Consider the following 25,439-nt stretch of genomic DNA (forward strand, 5'->3'; position numbering starts at 1 on the left):
GGACCGCAGACAGGCTTCAAAGGCCTAACATAAGAAAATGGGCTGGCTGTAGGCACTTTATAATTGGTTCCAGGGGTACACGGGCAGCAGTGGTCTGGTCAGTGGAGGACTAGTGGAAGGAGGGACCGCAGACAGGCTTCAAAGGCCTAACATAAAAAAATGGGCTGGCTGTAGGCACTTTATAATTGGTTCCAGGGGTACACGGGCAGCAGTGGTCTGGTCAGTGGAGGACTAGTGGAAGGAGGGACCGCAGACAGGCTTCAAAGGCCTAAAATAACAAACAATAGGCTCATGGCAGTTTTACAGCGGCTACATGGATACACGGGCAGGCAGCTTGGTGGTCAGTGGAGGAGTATTTAAAGTAGGGACCGCAGACAGGCTTCAAAGGCCTAACATAACAAACAATAGGCTCATGGCAGTTTTACAGCGGTTACATGGATACACGGGCAGGCAGCTTGGTGGTCAGTGGAGGAGTATTTAAAGTAGGGACCGCAGACAGGCTTCAAAGGCCTAACATAAGAAAATGGGCTGGCTGTAGGCACTTTATAATTGGTTCCAGGGGTACACGGGCAGCAGTGGTCTGGCCAGTGGAGGACTAGTGGAAGGAGGGACCGCAGACAGGCTTCAAAGGCCTAACATAAAAAAATGGGCTGGCTGTAGGCACTTTATAATTGGTTCCAGGGGTACACGGGCAGCAGTGGTCTGGTCAGTGGAGGACTAGTGGAAGGAGGGACCGCAGACAGGCTTCAAAGGCCTAAAATAACAAACAATAGGCTCATGGCAGTTTTACAGCGGTTACATGGATACACGGGCAGGCAGCTTGGTGGTCAGTGGAGGAGTATTTAAAGTAGGGACCGCAGACAGGCTTCAAAGGCCTAACATAAGAAAATGGGCTGGCTGTAGGCACTTTATAATTGGTTCCAGGGGTACACGGGCAGCAGTGGTCTGGCCAGTGGAGGACTAGTGGAAGGAGGGACCGCAGACAGGCTTCAAAGGCCTAACATAAAAAAATGGGCTGGCTGTAGGCACTTTATAATTGGTTCCAGGGGTACACGGGCAGCAGTGGTCTGGTCAGTGGAGGACTAGTGGAAGGAGGGACCGCAGACAGGCTTCAAAGGCCTAAAATAACAAACAATAGGCTCATGGCAGTTTTACAGCGGTTACATGGATACACGGGCAGCTTGGTGGTGAGTGGAGGAGTAGTGCAAGGAGTGTCTGTCCCAGTACTCCCAAAATATAAATAGATGTTAATGTCTCGCAAAACAACCAAAACAAAAAAAAAGGTGGCATACTTAGGTACAGGGGTGGGCTCATCTGCTGAGTTTCTGACATAGTAATTTGGCAGTAACTATTTAATGGTGCCAATATAGGACACAGACACAGACTACTTTAAGTTGCATCGTAGATGTCTACAAATTTGTATTGTCAGTGCCAGACATTGAATGATGTCAGCGAATAGACTAAAGATTGGTGGAGCTGTGCGACATAATTTTGCATGTGGTAGAGCACATTTTGAGCTGGGGTAGGGGGGAACTCTCTAGAGGCCGGCGGGACCGCCCCAGGGCCCCTCATGTTACAACGGTGTGTCTGACGTTGGGTGTGCACCACCACCGCCAGAGACACTACATTGTACTATGAGGGACCCAGTAGCAATGCCGTCAACCAAAAGCGAGCACACCCACCTCTTCAGACAAACAGCAGTCTCATGGGTGCTTGCGCCAAGTCGCGATACCACGGCCCCGTGTGGGGAGTTTGGCCATTTAGGGAGGTGTAAACATGTCGTATGCTGTACAATCAGCTGCAGCAAATTAGACATTAGAAAAGTAATTCACAGGCAAGAGCCTTTCATAGGAAAGCTAGTTGTCGGCCGGGCAAGGTGGGGCAAAAGATTTCGAAATCCAGTTGTGGTTCATTTTAATGAATGTTAGATCGTCAACATTTTGGGTAGCCAGACGAGTCCTTTTTTCGGTTAATATTGAACCTGCAGCACTGAATACTCTTTCTGATAGGACACTTGCTGCCGGGCAAGCAAGCTCCTGCAATGCATATTCTGCCAATTCTGGCCAGGTGTCTAATTTGGAGGCCCAGTAATCAAATGGGAATGACGGTTGAGGGAGAACATCGATAAGGGATGAAAAATAGTTAGTAACCATACTGGACAAATGTTGTCTCCTGTCACTTTCAATTGATGCAGCAGTACCTGTCCTGTCTGCGGTCATAGCAAAATCACTCCACAACCTGGTCAGAAAACCCCTCTGTCCAACGCCACTTCTGATGTGTGCACCCCTAACACTCCTAGTCTGCTGCCCCCTGGAGCTCGTGTGAGAACGATCACGTGCGCTGTGTGCTGGGAATGCCTGAAGCAAACGGTCAACAAGAGTTGATTGTTTGGTTGCTAATATTAGTTCCAAGTTCTCATGTGGCATAATATTTTGCAATTTGCCTTTATAGCGTGGATCAAGGAGGCAGGCCAACCAGTAATCGTCATCGTTCATCATTTTCGTAATGCGTGTGTCCCTTTTTAGGATACGTAAGGCATAATCCGCCATGTGGGCCAAAGTTCCAGTTGTCAAATCTCCGGTTGTGATTGGTTGAGGGGCAGTTGCAGGCAAATCTACGTCACTTGTGTCCCTCAAAAAACCAGAACCCGGCCGTGACACGCAACCAATTTCCTGTGCCCCCGGGAAAGGTTCGGCATTAAAAATATACTCATCCCCATCATCCTCCTCGTCCTCCACCTCCTCTTCGCCCGCTACCTCGTCCTGTACACTGCCCTGACCAGACAATGGCTGACTGTCATCAAGGCTTTCCTCTTCCTCTGGTGCAGACGCCTGCTCCTTTATGTGCGTCAAACTTTGCATCAGCAGACGCATTAGGGGGATGCTCATGCTTATTACGGCGTTGTCTGCACTAACCAGCCGTGTGCATTCCTCAAAACACTGAAGGACTTGACACATGTCTTGTATCTTAGACCACTGCACACCTGACAACTCCATGTCTGCCATCCTACTGCCTGCCCGTGTATCCTCCCACAAATAAATAACAGCACGCCTCTGTTCGCACAGTCTCTGAAGCATGTGCAGTGTTGAGTTCCACCTTGTTGCAACGTCTATGATTAGGCGATGCTGGGGAAGGTTCAAAGACCGCTGATAGGTCTGCATACGGCTGGCGTGTACAGGCGAACGTCGGATATGTGAGCAAAGTGCACGCACTTTGAGGAGCAGGTCGGAGAACCCAGGATAAGTTTTCAATAAGCACTGCACCACCAGGTTTAAGGTGTGAGCCAGGCAAGGAATGTGTTTCAGTTGGGAAAGGGAGATGGCAGCCATGAAATTCCTTCCGTTATCACTCACTACCTTGCCTGCCTCAAGATCTACTGTGCCCAGCCACGACTGTGTTTCTTGTTGCAAGAACTCGGACAGAACTTCCGCGGTGTGTCTGTTGTCGCCCAAGCACTTCATAGCCAATACAGCCTGCTGACGCTTGGCAGTAGCTGGCCCATAATGGGACAACTGGTGTGCAACAGTGTCATCTGCCGATGGAGTGGTTGGCAGACTGCGTTCTGTGGAAGAGCTGTAGCTTCTGCAGGAGGACGAGGAGGAGGAGGAGGAGGGGGTGCGAACGCCTACAGCCAACTGTTTCCTAGACCGTGGGCTAGGCACAACTGTCCCTAAATTGATGTCGCCTGTGGACCCTGCATCCACCACATTCACCCAGTGTGCCGTGATGGACACATAACGTCCCTGGCCATGCCTACTGGTCCATGCATCTGTAGTCAGGTGCACCTTTGTACTCACAGATTGCCTGAGTGCATGGACGATGCGCCGTTTAACATGCTGGTGCAGGGCTGGGATGGCTTTTCTGGAAAAAAAGTGTCGACTGGGTAGCTCGTATCGTGGTTCAGCGTACTCCATCAGGGCTTTGAAAGCTTCGCTTTCAACTAACCGGTAGGGCATCATCTCTAACGAGATTAGTCTAGCTATGTGGGCGTTAAAACACTGTGTACGCGGATGCGAGGATAAGTACTTCCTTTTTCTAACCAGAGTCTCATGTAGGGTGAGCTGGACTGGAGAGCTGGAGATCGTGGAACTTTCGGGTGTGCCGGTGTACATGGCAGACTGAGAGACGGTTGGAGACGGTATTGTTTCCGCCGGTGCCCTAGATGCAATATTTCCTCCTACAAAACTGGTGATTCCCTGACCCTGACTGCTTTTGGCTGGCAAAGAAACCTGCACAGATACTGCCGGTGGTGCGGAAAATGGTGGCCTTACAGTGACGGAAGGGATGTTGCGTTGCTGACTAGCTTCATTGGCCGAGGGTGCTACAACCTTGAGGGACGTTTGGTAGTTAGTCCAGGCTTGAAAATGCATGGTGGTTAAGTGTCTATGCATGCAACTAGTATTTAGACTTTTCAGATTCTGACCTCTGCTTAAGCTAGTTGAACATTTTTGACAGATGACTTTGCGCTGATCAGTTGGATGTTGTTTAAAAAAATGCCAGACTGCACTCTTCCTAGACTCGGATCCCTTTTCAGGGATTGCAGACTGAGCTTTAACCGGATGGCAACGCTGTGCTCCAACAGGTTTTGGCTTTGACACGCGTTTTGGGCCAGATACGGGCCCGGCAGATGGAACCTGTTGCGATGTTGATGCCTGCTGCGGCCCCTCCTCCACCTCCGCTTCTGAACTACTGCCGCCTGCACCCTGTTCCCCCAATGGCTGCCAATCGGGGTCAATAACTGGGTCATCTATTACCTCCTCTTCGAGCTCGTGTGCAACTTCGTCTGTGTCACTGTGTCGGTCGGTGGTATAGCGTTCGTGGCGGGGCAACATAGTCTCATCAGGGTCTGATTGTGGATCTGTACCCTGAGAGGGCAATGTGGTGGTCTGAGTCAAAGGAGCAGCATAGTACTCTGGCTGTGGCTGTGCATCAGTGCACTCCATGTCAGAATATACTTGTAATGGGCATGGCCTGTTAAATGTTTCACTTTCTAAGCCAGGGACGGTATGTGTAAAGAGCTCCATGGAGTGACCCGTTGTGTCGCCTGCTGCATCCTTCTCTCTTGTTGTAGTTTTTGCTGAGGAGGACAAGGAAGCGACTTGTCCCTGACCGTGAACATCCACAAGCGACGCGCTGCTTTTACATTTACCAGTTTCGGAAGAGGAGGCAAAAGAGCTAGAGGCTGAGTCTGCAATGTAAGCCAAAACTTGCTGTTGCTGCTCCACCTTTAAAAGCGGTTTTCCTACTCCCAGAAAAGAGAGCGTTCGAGGCCTTGTGTAGCCTGACGACGAAACTGGCTCCACAGCTCCAGACTTAGGTGGAATATTTTTATCCCCACGACCACCTGATGCTCCACTACCACTACCATCATTACCAGCTGACAATGAACGCCCACGACGACCTCTTGCACCAGACTTCCTCATTGTTTTAAAATCTTAACCAAAGTAACTTTATTTGTTGCTGTCAAACAACTTACACGGTGAGCTATAACTTCAGTATGATTTCAATATCCCTTAACAGGTTGGTGAGACCACAAGGAAAATCAGGCACAATGTTACACACTCTGTTTTCTGTGGCACAAAATCACAGAGATGACACACACGCAGGACTGTCACTCAAGCACTAATGTCAATATTAATCTCCCACCTAATTTATTTATTTTTTTTTCTCAGGGAGACTTTAGAAACCAAATAATATTAAAAAAAAAAAAAAAAAAAAAGGCTTTCTATGGCCCACAATTAGAGAGAGAGAGGTGGCACACCCAGGAGTCAAGACTGGCGCACAAGCTGAAAGGGCAATATTACTCTCCCACTGTTTTTTTAAGTTTTTTTTTTATTTCAGGGAGACTTTAGAAACCAAATAATATAAAAAAAAAAAAAAATAAAAAAAAAAATAGGCTTTCTATAGCCCACTGAATGAGAGAGAGAGGTGGCACACCCAGGAGTCAAGACTGGCACACAAGCTGAAAGGGCAATATTACTCTCCCACTGTTTTTTTATGTTTTTTTTTTTTTTTTCAGGGAGACTTTAGAAACCAAATAATAAGAAAAAAAATAAATAAATAAATAGGCTTTCTATAGCCCACTGAATGAGAGATAGCACACACAGCAGTGGCACACAAGCCCTGACTGAGGCCAATATTTTTCTCCCACTGATTGATGTAGTGTTTTTGTGTTGAGGTAGATTTTAGAACACAAATCAAGGAAAAAAAAAAAAAAATGCTTTCTATGGCCCACTGAATGAGAGAGAGGTGGCACACCCAGGAGTCAAGACTGGCACACAAGCTGAAAGGGCAATATTACTCTCCCACTGTTTTTTTATGTATTTTTTGTTTTTTAAGGGAGACTTTAGAAACCCAATAATATTTAAAAAAATAAATAAATAGGCTTTCTATGGCCCACTGAATGAGAGGGAGAGAGGTGGCACACCCAGGAGTCAAGACTGGCACACAAGCTGAAAGGGCAATATTACTCTCCCACTGTTTTTTTATGTATTTTTTTTTTTTTCAGGGAGACTTTAGAAACCCAATAATATTTAAAAAAATAAATAAATAGGCTTTCTATGGCCCACTGAATGAGAGGGAGAGAGGTGGCACACCCAGGAGTCAAGACTGGCACACAAGCTGAAAGGGCAATATTACTCCCCCACTGTTTTTTTATGTATTTTTTTTTTTTCAGGGAGACTTTAGAAACCCAATAATATTTAAAAAAATAAATAAATAGGCTTTCTATGGCCCACTGAATGAGAGGGAGAGAGGTGGCACACCCAGGAGTCAAGCCTGGCACACAAGCTGAAAGGGCAATATTACTCTCCCACTGTTTTTTTATGTTTTTTTTTTTTTTAAGGGAGACTTTAGAAACCCAATAATATTTAAAAAAAAAAATAAATAGGCTTTCTATGGCCCACTGAATGAGAGGGAGAGAGGTGGCACACCCAGGAGTCAAGACTGGCACACAAGCTGAAAGGGCAATATTACTCTCCCACTGTTTTTTTATGTTTTTTTTTTTTTTTTTCAGGGAGACTTTAGAAACCAAATAATAAGAAAAAAATAAATAAATAAATAGGCTTTCTATAGCCCACTGAATGAGAGATAGCACACACAGCAGTGGCACACAAGCCCTGACTGAGGCCAATATTTTTCTCCCACTGATTGATGTAGTGTTTTTGTGTTGAGGTAGATTTTAGAACACAAATCAAGGAAAAAAAAAAAAAATGCTTTCTATGGCCCACTGAATGAGAGAGAGGTGGCACACCCAGGAGTCAAGACTGGCACACAAGCTGAAAGGGCAATATTACTCTCCCACTGTTTTTTTATGTATTTTTTGTTTTTTAAGGGAGACTTTAGAAACCCAATAATATTTAAAAAAATAAATAAATAGGCTTTCTATGGCCCACTGAATGAGAGGGAGAGAGGTGGCACACCCAGGAGTCAAGACTGGCACACAAGCTGAAAGGGCAATATTACTCTCCCACTGTTTTTTTATGTTTTTTTTTTTTTTTCAGGGAGACTTTAGAAACCCAATAATATTTAAAAAAAATAAATAAATAGGCTTTCTATGGCCCACTGAATGAGAGGGAGAGAGGTGGCACACCCAGGAGTCAAGACTGGCACACAAGCTGAAAGGGCAATATTACTCTCCCACTGTTTTTTTATGTATTTTTTTTTTTCAGGGAGACTTTAGAAACCCAATAATATTTTAAAAAATAAATAAATAGGCTTTCTATGGCCCACTGAATGAGAGGGAGAGAGGTGGCACACCCAGGAGTCAAGCCTGGCACACAAGCTGAAAGGGCAATATTACTCTCCCACTGTTTTTTTATGTTTTTTTTTTTTTTTTAAGGGAGACTTTAGAAACCCAATAATATTTAAAAAAAAAAAAATAGGCTTTCTATGGCCCACTGAATGAGAGGGAGAGAGGTGGCACACCCAGGAGTCAAGACTGGCACACAAGCTGAAAGGGCAATATTACTCTCCCACTGTTTTTTTATGTTTTTTTTTTTTTTTTCAGGGAGACTTTAGAAACCAAATAATAAGAAAAAAAAAAATAAATAAATAGGCTTTCTATAGCCCACTGAATGAGAGATAGCACACACAGCAGTGGCACACAAGCCCTGACTGAGGCCAATATTTTTCTCCCACTGATTGATGTAGTGTTTTTGTGTTGAGGTAGATTTTAGAACACAAATCAAGGAAAAAAAAAAAAATGCTTTCTATGGCCCACTGAATGAGAGAGAGGTGGCACACCCAGGAGTCAAGACTGGCACACAAGCTGAAAAGGCAATATTACTCTCCCACTGTTTTTTTATGTATTTTTTGTTTTTTAAGGGAGACTTTAGAAACCCAATAATATTTAAAAAAATAAATAAATAGGCTTTCTATGGCCCACTGAATGAGAGGGAGAGAGGTGGCACACCCAGGAGTCAAGCCTGGCACACAAGCTGAAAGGGCAATATTACTCTCCCACTGTTTTTTTATGTATTTTTTGTTTTTTAAGGGAGACTTTAGAAACCCAATAATATTTAAAAAAAAAAAAAAATAGGCTTTCTATGGCCCACTGAATGAGAGGGAGAGAGGTGGCACACCCAGGAGTCAAGACTGGCACACAAGCTGAAAGGGCAATATTGCTCTCCCACTGTTTTTTTTTTTTAGGTATTTTTTTTTTTTTCAGGGAGACTTTAGAAACCAAATAATATTAAAAAAAAAAATAAAAATATAGGCTTTCTATAGCCCACTGAATGAGAGATAGCACACACAGCAGTGGCACACAAGCCCTGACTGAGGCCAATATTTTTCTCCCACTGATTGATGTAGTGTTTTTGTGTTGAGGTAGATTTTAGAACACAAATCAAGGAAAAAAAAAAAATGCTTTCTATGGCCCACTGAATGAGAGAGAGGTGGCACACCCAGGAGTCAAGACTGGCACACAAGCTGAAAGGGCAATATTACTCTCCCACTGTTTTTTTATGTTTTTTTTTTTTTTAAGGGAGACTTTAGAAACCCAATAATATTTAAAAAAATAAATAAATAGGCTTTCTATGGCCCACTGAATGAGAGGGAGAGAGGTGGCACACCCAGGAGTCAAGACTGGCACACAAGCTGAAAGGGCAATATTACTCTCCCACTGTTTTTTTATGTATTTTTTGTTTTTTAAGGGAGACTTTAGAAACCCAATAATATTTAAAAAAAAAAATAAATAGGCTTTCTATGGCCCACTGAATGAGAGGGAGAGAGGTGGCACACCCAGGAGTCAAGACTGGCACACAAGCTGAAAGGGCAATATTACTCTCCCACTGTTTTTTTATGTATTTTTTGTTTTTTAAGGGAGACTTTAGAAACCAAATAATATTAAAAAAAAAAAAAAAAATAGGCTTTCTATAGCCCACTGAATGAGAGATAGCACACACAGCAGTGGCACACAAGCCCTGACTGAGGCCAATATTTTTCTCCCACTGATTGATGTAGTGTTTTTGTGTTGAGGTAGATTTTAGAACACAAATCAAGGAAAAAAAAAAAATGCTTTCTATGGCCCACTGAATGAGAGAGAGGTGGCACACCCAGGAGTCAAGACTGGCACACAAGCTGAAAGGGCAATATTACTCTCCCACTGTTTTTTTATGTTTTTTTTTTTTTTTAAGGGAGACTTTAGAAACCCAATAATATTTTTTTTAAAAAATAAATAGGCTTTCTATGGCCCACTGAATGAGAGGGAGAGAGGTGGCACACCCAGGAGTCAAGACTGGCACACAAGCTGAAAGGGCAATATTACTCTCCCACTGTTTTTTTATGTATTTTTTGTTTTTTAAGGGAGACTTTAGAAACCCAATAATATTTAAAAAAAAAAATAAATAGGCTTTCTATGGCCCACTGAATGAGAGGGAGAGAGGTGGCACACCCAGGAGTCAAGACTGGCACACAAGCTGAAAGGGCAATATTACTCTCCCACTGTTTTTTTATGTATTTTTTGTTTTTTAAGGGAGACTTTAGAAACCCAATAATATTTAAAAAAATAAATAAATAGGCTTTCTATGGCCCACTGAATGAGAGGGAGAGAGGTGGCACACCCAGGAGTCAAGCCTGGCACACAAGCTGAAAGGGCAATATTACTCTCCCACTGTTTTTTTATGTATTTTTTGTTTTTTAAGGGAGACTTTAGAAACCCATTAATATTTTAAAAAAAAAATAAATAGGCTTTCTATGGCCCACTGAATGAGAGGGAGAGAGGTGGCACACCCAGGAGTCAAGACTGGCACACAAGCTGAAAGGGCAATATTACTCTCCCACTGTTTTTTTAGGTTTTTTTTTTTTTTTTCAGGGAGACTTTAGAAATCAAATAATATTAAAAAAAAAAAAAAAAAAATAGGCTTGCTATAGCCCACTGAATGAGAGATAGCACACACAGCAGTGGCACACAAGCCCTGACTGAGGCCAATATTTTTCTCCCACTGATTGATGTAGTGTTTTTGTGTTGAGGTAGAATTTAGAACACAAATCACGGAAAAAATAAATAGGCTTTCTATGGCCCACTCAGTGAGAGATGGCACACACAGGGATGGCACTGTAGCAGAAATGCCAATCTTAATCTCCCACAAAAAAAACAAAAAAAAAACAGGGACTGTCCTACAATTACTATCTCCCTGCAGTAATGTAAGCCAGGTATGGCAGGCAGCAATAGGAGTGGACTGATGCACAAATTAAATAAAAAGTGTGGACAAACAAAAAAGATAGCTGTGCAGAAAGGAAGGAACAAGAGGATATGTGCTTTGAAAAAAGCAGTTGGTTTCCACAGTGGCGTACACACAGCAATACAGCTATCACGGAGCCTTCTAGGGCAGCCCAATGAGCTACAGCGCTGAGGGGAAAAAAAAAAAAATAGCTTCCACAGTCCCTGCACACCGAAGGTGGTGTTGGACAGTGGAAATCGCTGCAGCACAAGCGGTTTGGTGGTTAGTGGACCCTGCCTAACGCTCTCCCTGCTTCTGACGAAGCGGCAGCAACCTGTCCCTAAGCTCAGATCAGCAGCAGTAAGATGGCGGTCGGCGGGAACGCCCCTTTATAGCCCCTGTGACGCCGCAGACAGCAAGCCAATCACTGCAATGCCCTTCTCTAAGATGGTGGGGACCAGGATCTATGTCATCACGCTGCCCACACTCTGCGTTCACCTTCATTGGCTGAGAAATGGCGCTTTTCGCGTCATTGAAACGCGACTTTGGCGCGAAAGTCGCGTACCGCATGGCCGACAAGCACAGGGGTCGGATCGGGTTTCATGAGACGCCGACTTAGCCAAAAGTCGGCGACTTTTGAAAATGATCGACCCGTTTCGCTCAACCCTATTCACCACACTAGAAAAATTAGCAATAAAGCGGCGATAAAAATTGGCAAAGCCCAAAAATTTCTGAAGGCTCTTTACAGATGTAGGTTGAGTCCAATCATGAATGGCCTGGACTTTAACAGGGTCCATTTCAATAGCCGAGGGAGAAAAAATGAAACCCAAAAAAGAAACCTTCTGAACTCCAAAGAGGCACTTAGACCCCTTCACAAACAACGCATTAGCACGAAGGACCTGAAATACCATCCTAACCTGCCTTACATGAGACTCCCAATCATCGGAGAAAACCAAAATATCGTCCAAATACACAATCATGAATTTATCCAGATAATTCCGGAAGATATCATGCATAAAGGACTGAAATACCGATGGAGCATTAGAAAGCCCGAATGGCATCACAAGATATTCAAAATGGCCTTCGGGCGTATTAAATGCTGTTTTCCATTCATCACCTTGTTTAATACGCACGAGATTATATGCCCCTCGAAGGTCGATTTTAGTAAACCAACTGGCACCCTTAATCCGAGCAAACAAATCCGAAAGTAAAGGTAAAGGGTACTGGAACTTGACAGTGATCTTATTGAGAAGGCGATAATCTATACAGGGTCTCAAGGAGCCATCCTTCTTGGCAACAAAAAAAAATCCCGCTCCCAATGGTGATGAAGACGGGCGAATATGCCCCTTCTCCAAGGACTCCTTTACATAACTCCGCATAGCGGCATGCTCTGGCACAGACAGATTGAAAAGTCGGCCCTTAGGGAACTTACAGCCAGGAATCAAATTAATGGCACAATCGCAGTCCCTATGAGGAGGCAGGGAAATGGACTTGGGCTCATCAAATATATCCTGGAAATCCGACAAAAACTCAGGAACTTCAGAAGAAGGGGACGAGGAAATGGACATCAAAGTAATATCACTATGTATCCCCTGACAACCCCAACCAGTTACAGACATAGATCTCCAATCCAGCACTGGATTATGTACCTGTAACCATGGAAAACCCAGCACAACAACATCATGCAAATTATGCAACACCAAAAAGCGAATATTTTCCTGATGTGCTGGAGCCATGTACATGGTTAACTGTGTCCAGTACTGAGGTTTATTCTTGGCCAATGGCGTAGCATCAATCCCCCTTAAGGGAATAGGACTCCGCAAAGGCTCCAAGGAAAAACCACAGCGCTTGGCAAATTCTAAGTCCATTAAGTTCAGGGCAGCGCCAGAGTCCACAAATGCCATAACAGAAAAGGACGACAATGAGCAAATAAGGGTAACAGACAAGAGAAATTTAGGCTGTACAGTACTAATAGTAAAAGACCTAGGGACCCTCTTAGTACGCTTAGGGCAATCAGAAATAGCATGAGCAGAATCACCACAGTAAAAACACAGGCCATTCTGACGTCTGAATTTCTGCCTTTCTGCTCTAGTCAAAATCCTATCACATTGCATAGGCTCAGGACTCTGCTCAGAGGACACTGCCATATGGTGCACAACCTTGCGCTCGCGCAAGCACCGATCAATCTGAATGGCCAAAGACATTGACTCATTCAGACCAGCAGGCGTAGGAAACCCCACCATAACATCTTTAAGGGCTTCAGAAAGACCCTTTCTAAAAATTGCTGCCAGGGCATACTTATTCCATTTTGTGAGCACAGACCACTTTCTAAATTTCTGGCAGTATACTTCTGCTGCTTCCTGACCCTGACACAGAGCCAGCAAAGTTTTTTCTGCCTGATCCACAGAATTAGGCTCGTCATACAGCAATCCGAGCGCTTGAAAAAATGCGTCAGTATTAAGCAATGCAAGATTTCCTGGCTCAAGGGAGAATGCCCAGTCCTGCGGGTCGCCACGCAGCAAAGAAATAACAATCTTCACCTGATGAATGGGGTCACCAGAGGAACGGGGTTTCAGAGCAAAAAACAATCTGCAATTATTTTTAAAATTCAAAAATTTAGATCTATCCCCAGAAAACAAATCAGGAATAGGAATTCTAGGCTCTAATACCGGAGTCTGGACAACATAATCTTGGATACTCTGTACCCTTGCAGCGAGTTGATCCACGCGCAAGGACAGACCCTGAACCTCCATATCAGCACCAAAATCCTGAACCACCCAGAGATTAAGGGGAAAAAAAAGACAAAACAAGCTGCAAAGGAAAAAAAAATGGCTGAGAACTTTTTTCCCCTCTTTTGAGATGCATTTAACACATTGTGGGCCAGCTGTACTGTTATGACCTGGTGGTTAAGAGGCCACACTGATATGACCTGGTGGCTAAAATGCAACATGGGACGAGCTCTGAGAAGGTGGTATCTCTACTGACCGCAGTCCCTAATCCTAACAACAACACTAGTAATAGCCGTGGGATGTTCCTAACTCTCCCTAGACACCTCTTCACAGCCTAAGAACTAACTACCCCTAAAGAAGGAAATAGAAAGCTATCTTGCCTCAGAGAAAACCCCAAAAGGAAAGATAGCCCCCCACAAATATTGCCTGTGAGTGAAGAGGGAAATGACGTACACAGAAATGAAATCAGTTTTCAGCAAAGGAGGCCAATACTAAACTTGATAGACAGAGAGAAAAGGATACTGTGCGGTCAGTATTAAAAACTACAAAATCCACGCAGAGTTTACAAAAATGAACTCCACACCGACTCACGGTGTGGAGGGGCAAATCTGCTTTCCCAGAGCTTCCAGCTAGCCTGAATATGACATAGTGACAAGCTGGACAAAAAGAGACATATTTGCAAAGCAAAGTGTCCAAACAAATGGACAAACAAGGACTAGCAAAAACGTATCTTTTGCTGACAAGGACAGGCCATATGAGAAATCCAAGGAGAGAACCAAATCCAAGCCAAGGACATTGACAGCTGGCATGAACTAAAGCCCAGAGCAGGTTTAAATAACAACCCAGGCAAGGTGATTAGTGAAGGCAGCTGCCATAGCTACCCAAAGGAGCAGCAGTTCCACTCGAAACCACCAGAGGGAGCCCAAGGGCAGAACTCACAAAAATACCATTAGCAACCACAGGAGGGAGCTCCAGAACGGAATTCACAACAGAGTGCATTATACTATATAGATTCTGCCTATGAGGCGTGCATTATACTATATAGAGTCTACCTCTGAAGAGTGCATTATACTATATAGAGGCCTGTACGAAGTGCATTATACTATATGGAGGCCTATGGGAAGTGTATTAGGCTATATAGTCTGGCTATAGGCAGTGCATTATACTATATAGAGTACTATGGAGAGTGCATTATACTATATGGAGGCCTATGGAGAGTGAATTATAGTATATTGAGGACTATCTGGTGCATTATACTATATGGAGGCTATTTAGGAGGCCATCATACAGTGAGGGGGCCATCATACACTGTGGGAGATAATGTGGGGTCTCTGTACAGTGTTGGGGCCATCATCCAGTGTTGGAGCCATCAAACAGTTTGGGGGCTAGTAATGGTTCAGTATACTGTGTGGGGGTACTATACAGTGAGGGGGCATTATACTATGTATATGAGAGCATCAAACTGTTTAGAGGGGAGCTGTACAGGGGGGAGACTCGGGGCATTATTAATTGTTAAGTGGCGCTCATTGTTATAGAGGTACTCAGTTTATTGCGACTGTCAAAGAGGCTCACCGAAGGCATTATTACTTTCTAGGGGTGCAAAATGTGAGCATTGTTTTCTATGGCACTTTCACACAACCATTTAGAGGGCACACAATAAATGCAGTAATAGGAACATATACGGCAGCAGCGTCTCAGTATTGGGGTATCAACAGGATGAGGAGTTTGTGCAGGTTGGGAATATATGGGGAATGTGTAGGAAATGTGAGAAGTCAAATGTGCTTGTGTTGTAACCTCTGCAGCTGAGTCCTGGCTGGAGAACTTGTGTCGGTCTGGGTCAGATGGAAAAGACGGGAAAAGTGAATGATTCCATCAGAAAGAACATCAGCTCTAAGTTACCACCTATAACTGTACAGTAATCTAGTACATGTTCTGCAGGACTGGTATCTACCCCTATATGGTCACCATATGGCAGTAATATCAATGTTGGTCTTTGTATAGAGATTATTTTCAGTAGCAGCCCGGTCATCTGCTGAGGTTGTCCTACATCCACTATTTGGATGCGCCACCATAGTTGTAATCAGGGTTACCTGGTTAGGGGTCCACTAAAAAGTCCCCCCCCCACCCAAACTAAAATCCTAGCTCCAACATATTCCACAATGCTTTATAAACATAGTCAACACCCACTGTCTGTATTATGGCTTACAGTCTAATTTACCTAAATACACTGCGCAAAAAAATAAAGGTAACACTAAAATACCACATCCTAGATATCACCGAATAAAATATTCCAGTTGAAAATCTTTATTCATTACATAGTGGAATGCGTTGAGAACAATAAAACATAAAAATGATCAATGCAAATCGAAATGATTATTCCATGGATGTCTGGATTTGGAATGATACTCAAAATCAAAGTGGAAAATCAAATTACAGACTGATCCAACTTCAGTGAAAATGTCCCAAGACAAGGAAATGATGCTCAGTAGTGTGTGTGGTCTCCACGTGCCTGTATGACATCCCTACAATGCCTGGGTATGGTCCTGGTGAGGCGGTAGATGTTCTCCCGAGGGATCTCCCAGACCTGGACTAAAACATCAGTCAACTCCTGGAGAGTCTGTGGTGCAACGTGACGTTGGTGGATGGAATGAGACATGATGTCCCTGATATGCTCAATTGGATTCAGGTCTGGTGAATGGTAGGCCTGTCCATAGCATCAATGCATTCATCATGCAGGAACTGCTGACACACTCCAGCCACATGAGGACTGGCATTGTCCTGCATTAGGAGGAACCCAGGGCCTACTGCACCTGCATATGGTCTCACAATGGGTCTGAGGATCTCATCTCGATACCTAATGGCAGTCAGGCTACCTCTGGCTAGTACATGGAGGGCTATGCGGCCCTCCAAAGAAATGCCACCCCACACCATTACTGACCCACTGCCAACCCGGTCATGGTGGAGGATGTTGCAGGCAGCAGAACATTCTCCATGGCCTCTGTAGACTCTGTCACGTCTGTCACATGTGCTTAGTGTGAACCTGCTCTTATCTGTGAAGAGCACAGGTTGCTAATGTCGAATCTTGGTGTTCTCTAGAAAATGCCAATCACCCTGCATGGTGTTTGGCGGTAAACAAACACCCACTTTTGGACGTCGGGCCCTCATACCACCTTCATGGAGTCTGTTTCTGACAGTTTGAGCAGACACTTGGATGTTAGTGGAGTGGTGTGCGGGGGCAGAGGTGTGTCAGTACTGGTTGGTATCTGTGGTATTAATATGCACCTATTTTTTGCTTTTTAATCATGTGGGATTTTATTTTCCTTATTTTTTCATGAGGTTTATTTATTATGAACTCTTTGTTTTTCATAAATGAATTTAACTTGATTAATTATTATTAATTTCATTATGCACCTATATATATTCAATCATGAAGATTTTTTAGCATAAGCACTTTGCTTTTTAATATTTTTATTTATTTATAAATAACTAGTTTTCACTCACTATATTCTTTCATATATTTATTTCACTTTCAAATGTTGTATAGATTACCACTAATTATTTGACAATTTATTTCATTTTTTGATTTTTTACCAATCAGTTTGACATACCCTGCCCTGCGCATATAATGTAATTCAATATATTTTTTATTTTTTATTAATTTTAGTTTTTATTTTAACTGATTTTTATCTGTTTTACTCAAAGTCTCATGTTCTTAATGTGATACTTCGTGCCATCATGCATTTTGTGTACAAATAAAGCATTTTTTATATTATATTTTTCGTTAATGAATATGTTTTTGGGATTATACATGGATGTTAGTGACCTGCTGGAGGTTATTTTGCGGGTCTCTGGCACTGCACCTCCTTTTTCTCACAAAAAGGAGGAGGTAGTGGTCCTGCTGCTGGGATGTTGCCCTCCTACGGCCCATTCCTCGTCTCCTGGTGTACTGGCCTGTCTCCTGGTATCTGCTCCATGCTCCAGACACTGTGCTGACAGACACAGCTGCCCTTCTTGCCACATTGCATTGATGTGCCATCCTGGATGAGCTGCACTACCTGAGCAACTTCTGTGGGTTGTAGACGCCACCTCATGCTACTGTAACTCTAAGTGTGAGAGCAGGGTTGGACTGGGGTGTCTGAGGCCAACCAGGGGAATGGACTCTAGGGGCCCACCCTACAGCTATATGCAAATATCTGTCATTATAGCGGAGCATCAGCTGTAAAACACAGGCGGCTGCTGCACATCTACTGTGCGCCCCAATAACTGGGATGTATAATTACGGTAGTTTACATTAATGGGGTTCTTTGGTTAAAACAAATTATCACTGATCCATGGGCTCCACAGGATAGATGAGCGCTTAGGTCCGACCATTAGAAACTGCACCGATCGGAAGAATGGGGACGTTTTATCCCTGACAGGACATTTTTATCCCCATTTTAAAATGCAGAGGCAGGTGGGATGACTGACCGCAGCTCCATTTATTCTCTTTGGAGCATCCAGAAAAAAACAAGTGCAGCCACTGAGGGAATGAATGGATCAGTGATCTAGTCGGACATACCACTCCAGTCTAATGGGGATAAAAAGTTCCACATTTTGCTGAATGGGTCCAAGCAGTTAGACCCCCCCCACCAATCAATATGTTATCACTTATCCTATGGAGAGGTGATTACTTTTTTCCACAGGAAACCCCCTGTAACTGCATCTCCGCCGCTGTGTACAAAGCATTAAAACTCTAATGGAAATAAAGAATCTTCTGCTAATTAATATCAGAGAGAACAAATGACCGCCATACACAACACAGTCCACTATACCAAGACCAATATTACCACATACAGGAAGAAATACCACCACACCATGACCAGACCACATAGTGACCGAATAATACTACATACAAGGGACAAATACCACCACACCATGACCAGATCACATATTACCACCACATAGTGACCGAATAATATGACATATTAGGGCAGCACGGTTCAATGGTTAGCACTGCAGCCTTGCAGCGCAGGGGTCCTGGGTTCAAATCCCACTAAGGACAACAACTGCAAGGAGTTTGTATGTTCTCTCCGTGTTTGCAGGAGTTTCCTCCAGATACTCTGGTTTCCTCACACATTTACAAAGACATACTGCTAGGGAATCTAGACTGTGAGCCCCATTGGGGACAGTGGCAATAATGTCTGTAAAGCACTGTTAAATTAATAGCGCTATATAAATGAGTAAAAATAAATAAAAATAAATATTACCAGCATATAGGGACCAAATGATACCATATACAAGGAGAAATACTGCCACGCCGTGACCAGACCACAAATTACCAACACATAGTGCCCAAATACTACAATATTGATTATGAATACAAACCACAATACTAACAACACTGTTATTACCACCAGTGACATTATACACAGTATCTCTGTATATAGTGTCAGTGTACAGGTAATACAGTGATCACCAGTGACATTATACACAGGAGCTCTGTATATAGTGTATAGTGTACAAGTAATACAGGGATCACCAGTGACATTATACACAAGAGCTCTGTATATAATGTCAGTGTACACATAATACAGTGATCACCAGTGATATTATACAAAGGAGCTCTGTACACAGTACACAGTATATAGTGTAAGTGTACAAGCAGGCAGGCGTGTAGCACCCACCAGAGGTATCTATTTGCACATTGTTATTTGCACATTGTTACTTGTTGTCTGTCTCTGGGAACTTGGCTTTCAGGTTCAGACATACTTTGCAGTAAACATCTTTAAAATAGGATACGTGCATCCCATTGGGTTGGTTAGCTTTTGTAAGTGCCTCTTACAATATGGTGGGTTCTCATGCTGTATTTTGGTTTCCCACTTTTTAAAGCCTATTATGTTTATGTTTTTGTGATTTTTGGTATTTTGTTTTTGTTTTTTGTTTTTCTTCAATAAAATTTGTTTTTTACAAACTTGGTTCTTTAGTACATTTTTTCTTATCGGATTTTCACAGTATATAGTGTAAGTGTACAAGCAACACACTGACTCACCGGTGACATCTGTAGTTGGTCTTTTTTCTTCATCCAGTGCAAACCGCCATTACTTCTTCCAGCAAAGACTCGTGTCTGCAGAAAATAACACAGTTAGCTATAGCTGATCGCTTCCAGAGCACATTCCCCACTATTTTCCTTGACTTCTATACTATGTCTTTTTTTTCTTCATCTGACATAGTGCCACCCTGCACTTTTGTTCTCCCCATGGAAGACAGCAAGCTCAAAAGTAAATTACAGCAGTATTAATGTCCCCTGATTGGCCCCTACAGTAATTATGTCCCCATTTGCCACCATAAACCAATAATGTATGTTCCTCATTCTGACCTCAATACAGTAATTATGTCACCCCTTTATTTAATAAGGTGCCAGATCCTTGGCCCCTTTATTTAATGTCTCCATCTTGGACCCCAATGTCCACCTTAATAAGGTCCCTATCCTGGGCCCCTTCCAGTAATAATGTCCTCATCCTGGGCCCCTTTATTTAATGTACCCTCCCTGGGCCCCTATGGCCACTACCCTGCCCAACTACAGAGGGGGGATTCTTCTCACCTTCTTGCGCTCCCCGGCATCCTCTTGTGGCTTCATATTCGGCGTGGTCGTTACAATGGCTGCCAACTGCAGCTGTGACAGGGCGCTCTGCTCTGTGACAGGCCACTCGCTGATGTCACATAGCAGTAACATTGAAAGGCCACCGGCCTATCAAAGGCTGCAGGAGTCATTTAACAAAACTGCTATGTGACTTCAACACATGGCCTGTCACAGAGCAGAGCGCCCTGTCACAGCTGCAGCCAAAACTCATCTTGATGTGCGTTGTCGCCAGGGTTGGCTCCAGGTTTTCATGGGCCTCGGGCGAAAGAGTATCAGTGGGCCCCTTTAACACATGCCACGATTCCTGATGCACAGAAAAAAACAGATATAGTACAATATATAGGCATCACACAGTGCGCCAAAAAGTATTGTGGTCAACACATAGTGCTCCATACAGTATTACGGGCACCTCATAGTCCTCCATACAGTATTATGAGCACCACATAGTGCTCCATACAGTATTACGGGCACCTCATAGTCCTCCATACAGTATTATGGGCAACCACATAGTGCTCCATACTGTATTATGGGCACCTAATAGTCCTCCATACAGTATTATGGGCAACCACATAGTCCGCCATACAGTATTATGGGCAACCACATAGTCCTCCGTACATTATTATTGGCCCCATATAATGCTCCTCCATACAGTATTATTGGCCCCATATAATGCTCCTCCATACAGTATTATGGGCACCTCATAGTCCTCCATACAGTATTATGGCCAACCACATAGTCCGCCATACAGTATTATTGGCCCCATATAATGCTCCTCCATACAGTATTATTGGCCCCATATAATGCTCCTCCATACAGTATTATTGGCCTCATATAATGCTCCTCCATACAGTATTATTGGCACCTCATAGTCCTCCATACAGTATTATGGCCAACCACATAGTCCTCCATAAAGTATTATGGGCCCCATATAATGCTCCTCCATACAGCACATCATGGGCCCCCTGCTCCTACATACAGTATAGTGGGCCCCGTGCCCCTCCACACAGTATTATGCCCCCCCAGCTCCTCCACACAGTATTATGGGACCCCCGGTCCTCCATACAGTATTATGCATCCCTGCTCCTCCATACAGTATTATGGGACCCCGTTCCTCCACACAGTATTATGCATCCCCGCTCCTCCACACAGTATTATTCCTACCCGCTCCTCTACATAGTATTATGCCCCCCTGCTCCTCCATACAGTATTATGGGCCCCCCCGCTCCTTCACACAGTATTATGCCCCCTCGCTACTCCATACAGTATCATGGGAGCCCACTCCTCCACACAGTATCATGGGACCCCACTCCCCCACACAGTATTATTCCCCCCAGCTCCTCCATACAGTATTATGGGCCCCCCGCTCCTCCACGCAGTGTTATGCCCCCCACTCCTCCACACAGTAACACAGTATTATGCCCCCCAGCTCCTCCACACAGTAACACAGTATTATGCCCCCCAGCTCCTCCACACAGTATTATGCCCCCCTGCTCCTCCACACAGTATTATGTCCCCCCAGCTCCTCCACACAGTATTATGCCCCCCAGCTCCTCCACACAGTATTATGCCCCCCAGCTCCTCCACACAGTATTATGCCCCCCGCTCCACCATACATTACTATGGGCCCCATACAATAGAAAAAAACAAAAGTAAAATCCTCACCTCTCCCGTTCCCACCGTAGGTCCCGTACACTCAGCGTCTCTCCGGCTTTGCAGTGCTCAGGACAGGGAGGCTGAGCGCGCAGTGATGATGTCATTGCACCCTCTGCCCTGAGACATCGCAGAGTCAGAGGGCGCTGAAGACACTGCAGCTACCACCCGGAACGAGGAGAGGTGAGTATTAGAAGGGGCCCTATGCCAGCACTGGCACCAGACTCCCCCGACTCACGGACTGCGCTTACCTGGGTTCGCCGGGTGGTGTCGCCGGCCCTGGTCGTGGTGGCGGTTGGCGCTGAAGATTTAAAGGGCCCTCGTCCCTTTTTTTTTCTTCCTCCTCCTCCTCCTCTCCTGGGTGGGGCCCACCGGGCATTTCACCGGTGTCCCGGTGGGCCAGTCTGACCCTGGGTGAGAGCAATGACAATATGTAAAAGTGAACAAAACAACAGCAGAAAAAGATGAGAACAGAGAAATGGTCTGTGGTCACCACCGACAAAACCACTGCTTTATCATACCTCCCAACTTTTAAAGAAGGCAAAGAGTGACAAAGTTTGCAGCACACACAGCAGCATATTTTAGGCCATGCCTCTGACCACACCCATTTCACAACTAGTCACACCCATATCCATGCCCCTACCACACCCATTTAGCACTGCTGATCACACTGTTTCATAAACAATAAAATATGGCCACACAGTGCTCCATACTGTATAATGGCCACACAGTGCTCCATACTGAATAATGGCCACACATGATGCTCCATACTGTATAATGGCCACACATAGTGCTCCGTACTGTATAGTGGCCACACAGTGCTCCATACTGTATAATGGCTACACATAGTGCTCCATACTGTATAATGGCCACACATTATGCTCCATACTGTATAATGGTCCCATATGATGCTCAATACTGTATAATGGCTACACATGATGCTCAATACTGTATAATGGCCACACATGATGCTCAATACTGTATAATGGCCCCACATGATGCTCCATACGGTATAATGGCCACACAGTGCTCCATACTGTATAATGACCCCACATGATGCTGCGTACAGTATAATGGCCCAAATGATGCTCCATACTGTATAATGGCCACACATGATGCTCCATACAGTATAATGGCCACACAGTGCTCCATACAGTTGCGGTGAGGTGCCCTCTGCTGGATGTCCTCATATGAACTCGAGCGTGGGAACTTTTCCCAGGCTCCGGTTCATGAGGACATCAAGCAGGGGGCGCATCACCGCAACTCAAGGTAACTACGGGTCACTCCCCTGCAATCCATTCATTCCGGGGGGTTTTACAGGCACGAGCACTGCTTTAGCAAAGCTCCTCGCTGTAAAATGATTTAACCCCTTCAGATGGATTAACTTCGTGGGACTTGACCTGAGCGACGGAAGGTATGAGATGTTGTTTTTTTATTTCTCCTTTGTTACAGAACGAGGGTCTTCAGGTGGATTACCAGTATAATAAAATATTACAACAACCTGTGTCTTTATTTCATTAAAATACTTTTAAATAATGTGTGTGTGTGTGTTTTATTAACCATTTTGTACGATTGGATTAATAATGGATAGGTGTCTTGACGCCTCTCCATTATTAATCTGGCTTAATGTCACCTTACAATAGCAAGGTGACATTAACCCTTCATTACCCCATATCCCACCGCTACACAGGAGTGGGAAGAGAGTGGCCAAGTGCCAGAATAGGCGCATCTTCCAGATGTGCCTTTTCTGGGGTGGCTGGGGGCAGATGTTTGTAGCCAGGGGGCCAATAACCATGGACCCTCTCTAGGTCTATTAATATCTGCCCTCAGTCACTGGCTTTACCACTCTGGCAGAGAAAATTGCGCGGGAGCCGACGCCAATTTTTTCCGCCATTTAACCCTTTATTTTACAAGCTACAGCGCCCAAATTTTGCACATACACACTACTAACATTAGTAGTGTGGAATATGCAAAAAAAAACAGGGATACGAGATGGTTTACTGTATGTAAACCATGTCTCATATCCTGTCGGGTTTGGGAAGGAGAAAGAAAAAGCCGGCAATTGAATTACCGGCTTTTCTCTAACACCGGTGCGTATTTCTCGCAAGTCACACGCATGGTTCGTGTGTAATCTGTATTTTTCTCGCCCCCCCCATAGACTTTCATTGGCGATTTTTTTTGCGCAATACGGTGACAAACGCAGCATGCTACGATTTTCAACGGCCGTACAAGACCGTATATTACAGATGCGTAATAATCGGCAGATAGAAGCTGGGCCATAGAGATTCATTGGGCCGTGTGCAATGCGTATTTTACGGACGTAGTTTATGCGCTCATACGTCCGTAAAAAAAATCGCCAATGAAAGTCTATGGGGGCGAGAAAAATACGGATTCCACACGAACCAGCAGTGTGACTTGCGAGAAATACGCAGCGGTGTTAGTGAAAAGTCGGTAATTCAATAGCCGGCTTTTCATTTCTCCTTCCCAACCCCGACATGATATGAGACATGGTTTACATACAGTAAACCATCTCATATCCCCTTTTTTTTTGCATATTCCACACTACTAATGTTAGTAGTGTGTATGTGCAAAATTTGGGTGCTGTAGCTGCTAAAATAAAGGGTTAAATGGCGGAAAAAATTGGTGTGGGCTCCCGCGCAATTTTCTCCGCCAGAGTGGTAAAGCCAGTGACTGAGGGCAGATATTAATAGCCTAGAGAGGGTCCATGGTTATTGGCCCCCCCTTGCTATACAATTGCTTACAATAGCAAGGTGACATTAACCCTTCATTACCCCATATCCTACCGCTACACGGAAGTGGGAAGAGAGTGGCCAAGTGCCAGAATAGGCGTATCTTCCAGATGTGCCTTTTCTGGGGTGGCTGGGGGCAGATGTTTGTAGCCAGGGGGGGCCAATAACCATGGACCCTCTCTAGGCTATTAATATCTGCCCTCAGTCACTGGCTTTACCACTCTGGCGGAGAAAATTGCGCGGGAGCCCACGCCAATTTTTTCCGCCATTTAACCCTTTATTTTAGCAGCTACAGCGCCCAAATTTTGCACATACACACTACTAACATTAGTAGTGTGGAATATGCAAAAAAAAGGGGGATATGAGATGGTTTACTGTATGTAAACCATGTCTCATATCCTGTCGGGTTTGGGAAGGAGAAATGAGAAGCCGGCAATTGAATTACCGGCTTTTCATATATATCACGCTGAATTAAATAAAAAAACAGAATATATATATATATGTGTCTCAATGACGTATATATATATATATATACTGTATATATTTTTTAACGAACATTTGAGCACATAAATCCATTAGATGTCGGTTTTGCAAGCCTGCGAGAAAATATCGCAGTACGGATGCCATACGGATTACATACGGAGGATGCCATGCGCAAAATACGCTGACACACCCTGCCTACGGATGACATACGGACCACTATTTTGGGGACTTTTCTGCGTATTACGGCCGTAAAAAACAGACCGTATTTTTATACGCTGAGTGTGAGGCCGGCCTAACTGTGATTTTAATTTTCCACTTAATCAATAGTGCACATGAAAATAGTAAGCTTTGTAATATATCTCATCAGAGAAATCTGCTTCTGTCTCCTCCTGGACTGATCATCCATTCTCAAAATTCTCAATTCTTGGGTCTAAGCAGTCCTCTTCCTTTCTGAAGAGTCAATTTGCATATTCAATTCATTGGTAAAATATATAGTTGGTGAATTCAGAATGTTACCCTACTATTATAGGAGACGGTGGTTATTTCT

Source organism: Ranitomeya variabilis, chromosome 5 (genome assembly GCF_051348905.1).
Source record: "Ranitomeya variabilis isolate aRanVar5 chromosome 5, aRanVar5.hap1, whole genome shotgun sequence".
NCBI lineage: Eukaryota > Metazoa > Chordata > Amphibia > Anura > Dendrobatidae > Ranitomeya > Ranitomeya variabilis.